Source organism: Gavialis gangeticus, unplaced genomic scaffold, assembly GCF_001723915.1.
Source record: "Gavialis gangeticus isolate Ggan-Ray unplaced genomic scaffold, GavGan_comp1, whole genome shotgun sequence".
NCBI lineage: Eukaryota > Metazoa > Chordata > Crocodylia > Gavialidae > Gavialis > Gavialis gangeticus.
In genome coordinates this window covers 55,155,830-55,160,831 of record NW_017728992.1, presented here as the reverse complement: position 1 = coordinate 55,160,831, position 5,002 = coordinate 55,155,830, and the positions used below count along the sequence as shown (strand labels likewise).

Sequence of the window (5,002 nt, the reverse complement as noted above, 5' to 3'; positions counted from 1 at the left end):
CCCCCCCACAACAACCGCCGCCTCCTGCCCCTCCCCCCCGGGGGGGGGTCCTGTCAGTGCGGGTGTCCACGTCACGTCAGCCCCCGGCCCTACCCCTGAGCCGGGCTGGGACCGTATGAGGGGCGGGGGAGCCCCCGGGAAGCGGCAGTAGGAGCCCCCGAGCCGGCGCTGCTCCCCCGCCCCGCCGGGCCTGAAGGCAGAGACAAAGGGCAAAAAACAAGTGCGGCGGAGCCGAGCCGGGCCGGGCGCGCAGCGAGAAGTCCCCGCGCTGCGCCCTGCCCCCGGCGGCTGGCATCCCGGAGCGCCGGGCCCGCCGGCTGCGCCTCGCGCTCCCCCCTGCAGCGGCCCGTCTCCTTGCACACACACACGCACACAGACACACACACACACACGCACTGCCATGCGTGCACAGCGCCGAGGCTGCTGCTGCTGCTGACGCGGAGATCCCGGAGGTTCCTGCGCGCTGCCGCTGGCAGGTCACACGCGCCGCGTCCTCCTTCCCCTGCTCTCGCGCTGGGTTTTCCCGGCCGCTCCCAGCCGCTCTCAGTCCCCTCCTCCTCGCCCCGCGGGGGGCCACACCGACCCCAGCCCCCTCCCCCGCCGGCCAAAAAAAACACACGAATCAAAAGCAGCAGCTCACCCCACGCGGCGCCAACTCCTTTCCCAGCTTTAACTTTTCATCTCCGGGCGACGGCGCCGAAAGCAAAACCCCTCCACTCTTGGAAGTGGGCGTGAGAGGAAATACGAGGAGGAGGCGCCTAATGCTCTCCGCGGCTGCTCCCCTTTTTTGGCCCTTGCCTCCTGCTCCTGCTGCTGGGGTTTTGCTGCTTCTCGGCTGTGCCGCGGTGATTGGTTTCCAACATCAGCTGTTTCGCTCTGTTTTGCGTGCGGGTCATCGTGAATGGGGAAGCGGGTGGCGAGGGATCCCTGCTTCCTCTTCTCGCACACGCCTTTGCCTCGGCTTTGTTTTGTTTTGTTAAGAAGCAAGGCACGTCGTTTTTTACTGCTACGTAGAGTCCCCTCCCAGCTGGATCTTTGTAGCTTGGGTTACCCTTCAGGCGGCATCTGAATGCGCACACGTGTGCCTTTGTGCCTTTGCTGTTTTGGGGGTAGCTCTGCTGGGCTAAGGACACTGGCAGCATCGTCCCCAGGCTCCTGGCAGGCCCAGGGTGAACTTTTAGTATCGGGGCTACATCCACCAAAGATAATGATAAGAATAAATCAGATAACGGAGAAACAAATTACCACTTTCAGGCCCCCTTTCTGTCCGGGCCCTGGGCAGCTGCCTGGTTTGCCCATGCCTGTGTCCAGGTCTGGACCTAAGTAGACAAGGTTCTTTGGGGAGACCCAGGTGCAGGGGGGCTGGGCCCAGTGATCTGTAAGGTCCCTTCCAGCCCCTAACACCTATGAAACTATGTGATCTCTTTTATTAGACCAAGGAAGCAGTTGGAAAAGCTGTTCTTTGCAAGCTTTCAGGTAGATGCAATCTCTTCTATTAGACCAACTAAATAGTTGGGAAAATTGCTCTTTGCAAGCTTTCGGGTACAAATGCCCTTCTTCAGGTCCCCTCCCTCTGCCTGAAAAAGGGTGCTTGTGCCCAATAGCTTGCAAAGAAGAAATTTTCCAACTATTTAGTTGGTCAAACAAAAGATATCACATTTACCCAAAGAACCTTGTCTTTACAGAACAAACCCACTTGAATGATCTCTAATGACAGCTTGCATGACTTCAGTGTTTCCTTGGGCAGGGTGTGAATAAAGGGGGAGCTCAGGGCGGCTGAGCCCCCTCATAAGAGATTTAAGCCCCCCCATAAGAGCTCCCTATAAGATTTGAAAATCATAACATGGGGGGGGTCTCTAATCAGATTGCTCCTTCACTTAGGTGGAATGTTAATCAATGAACCCGTTTAATTTTTAATTTTTTTTGCAGACCCCTGAACAAAAGTCAAAGTCTAATTCGAACCCTGCCCTTGGGCTCCAATCTGTGTGTACCCCTTGCACATCTTTAAAAGGCAGATGTGCTACTGAACAATAACAAAAATAACTTTAAAAAAATGTTCCCTCTTAGCCCTGACTATATATGGCACACTCGCTTAACCAAATCTCAATTTCAGAAGCACATATGATATCACAAAGTTCTGCGTGTTTACAAGATTATGATTTTGGTTCTTCTATCTACGGACAACAGGATTTTTTCCAATTGGTGCCAGCTGGAATGAGTGGAGCTTAACAATGCACTTGCCTGTGGTGAATAAAAACCTGTTCTGGTGACTGCAGGGCCTAAGTCATCGCTATTTTGAAGAACTTCCGCTTTCGTAAAAGCAAAACTTTATTGAATACCTTTATAATAAATTTCAAGTATGAACTAATACAGTGATATATATTCCTGAGTCTGCAGACAGCTCTAGTGTCTCTGTCCTGCTCCTAGCTTATATAAACGACAGAGTAAAGCACAAGGCTGTTTCATTACTGCTACTCCAAGCCTCACATTGCTAAGGCACATTGATGAGCATGTGTCACAGTCACGCCTTAGCTTCACATTATTGGTGAAGCTATCTGTATGACATGCAGCCAAAGCAACAGAACTTGTCACAAGTAAAGGAGGGAAAAAAAATACCCAACTTCTTATAATCTAGCTCCATTTTCTGCCTGGAGGTCAGGGTGGGATTAGGAATTTTATCATATACCTATATTAAAAGACTAATTACAAGTGGGAAACAGTGTCCTGGTGCAACACACTGATGAGACTCAAATACATTTCTCATCAGATAGAAGCAAAGTGAGATTTTTTTGCAGGGATTTGCCTCTAGACCTTGCTGGTAAGATCCCTTCTCATCTTTCATATCCATTCTTAGCTAGACTTAGTTCTTTGCAACAGGGGCAGCCAACCTGTGGTACGCACGCCACAAATGGAATGAGTAGCCTCTGTGCCACACATGTCAGATCAGCAAGGTTACAGCCAGCACAGCAGCAGATAGGGCAGGGAGCAAAGAGGAGAGCAGCAGATTGGGCAGGGAGAACTGGACAGAAAGTGGAAAGCAGCCTAGCTGATCAAGTAGGGGAAAGGGGATCAGTATGGCACTCATGGAGGGTGTAGGGCTAATTCATGGCACACTTGCCAAAACGGTTGACCCCCACAGCTCTAGAATACAGGGGGTTAGTGTGGCACAGCTGACAGAACTGGAAGGACTGGATGTCAGATTTATTCTTCAGTCTGTTATTGACTACCTGTGTGGTCTTGGCCAAGGCGCTACCTCTCTTTCTGTCTCAGTTGCTACCAGTAAAATCAAACCAATATATACAATCACCTGGTAAGGCATTTTGAGATGCAAGGAACAGTGCTCTCTATGGTTATTATTAGCAGGTGTCTAAGTATTCTCCCAACCCTGAGAAGGAAAGATATTAAAAAAAAAAGAAGCAGTGACATTTAAATTTTTTATGAATTGAAATGTACACTGCAGTCTCTTTCATCACAAAATTAAGATATTTTTAAAACTACATCTAATATTAATCCCATCTAAGAGAATCTCCTTTCAAATGAACCTATGTGTGAGTGGTGAACAGACTTTTAAAGCACAAATCTCTTGAATGTTTGCAGTACTTTCCAAAGGGACTCCAGTTTCAGAATGATCTACAAACACACACTAAATTTATGCTTTAAAATAGATATTTTTGCATAGCAGCGCACATTTAAAGCTGTTCTTCCTTCTGCCAAACAGATATATAAAATAGAAGTAGGAAAAGTCAGGACGCAGGAGGGGGTCTTTAAATCATTCAGTATTTACCACACTGTAGTAAAACTCACTGTACGGGATTTGACTTTACCACAGCTCTTAGATACCAAGACCATAAAGCTTTGTGGTAAATGTGGGCACTGTGGTTAATCTGGGCAGCAAATACGGATTTCTTTTTATATTGCCCACCGCACCATGACCTGCAGCTGAGAAAAGCTTAGACTGATTATTAGAGCTGGTTGAAAGTTTTGAGGGAAATTCTGAAGTTCTGAAAAAATAATAATTTCAGAACCAGGGTACAAAGTCCTAAATGTCCTGCAGGAAAGAAATACTGTAAATATTTTGTACTGATATAATGAAAACATTTTCAACAAAATTATGGCGGGGAGCCCAGGATCTGAGGCTCCTGGCTCAGCTGTACCTCCCAAGTTTCCAGATTCTTACTCTGCATCAGAGACCCTGGAAGCCTGGAGATCCCACAGTTGACAAGGAGCTTGGAAGCCCTGAAGCCACCGCAGGGCTGGTAGGCTGGCTTCATAACAGGAAGCAAAGGGCTGGGTGGGGCAGAGGGGTGGGGGGGTAGGGCTTTACAATCCTTGCCCTGGGGTAGCCTCCCAGGTGACTGATGTGCAGCTGCAGATCCTGGAAAACCCAGGTCTCAACTTGGAGGCAGCCTGTCTGGCCAACTGCCAAAGTTCAGGGAAACAAGCTGGCAAGAAACCAGGTAGGTTTCTGATAAAAACCTGCCTGTCTTCCATAGGAAATTGGCGGGTTCCAAGGAAATGTTTTCAGTCCAATGAAGTGGCATTTTCTGACGGTAAAAAACTTTCCACTGAAAAAAGTTCTGACCAGTTCTGTTCAGTATTTCTCCCAAAGAACTCCGTCACTCAGAGATCCACTGACGGCCATTCCTGCTACAAAATGGGGTCATTGGAAGAATGGTATCTGGACGGACTGGGAAGAGAGTATGGTGTAATTTACTGATATTTTGTTATACCCTAACTCAGGAAATGAATAACTGGACCTTTCCTCAGACAGACATTCATTTAGCCCTTGGAATACAGAAGTCTACCTGACTAAATGTTTATACCATATTCACGACCATATTCTACATTACAGCCAGGGCTAGGTATAGGCCTAGAACATCTGAAGTACAGAGGAAGCACTAGCATCTTAAAGCTGATCATGTATTTCCCAGAAGTCTGTGTTGAACCTCCTGAAGTAATTCCTAAGGGGCACACTTCAAAATTCCCTTTCCACTTTCCTCCA

General features: G+C 48.3%; 1 protein-coding gene across 2 annotated transcripts in view; it reads right to left on the bottom strand.

The window, feature by feature from the left end:
• Positions 1-1,260, bottom strand: part of HIVEP1 (human immunodeficiency virus type I enhancer binding protein 1) — a 233,697-nt gene extending 232,437 nt beyond the window's left edge. Inside the window, exon 1 of one of the 2 annotated variants that reach the window (XM_019522651.1) lies at positions 641-1,260. The gene's annotated coding sequence lies outside the window, so the exon portion shown is untranslated. The remainder of the gene's footprint in view (positions 1-640) is intronic. The other variant, XM_019522645.1, reaches the window with a different exon arrangement.
• Positions 1,261-5,002: the final 3,742 nt, after the last annotated feature.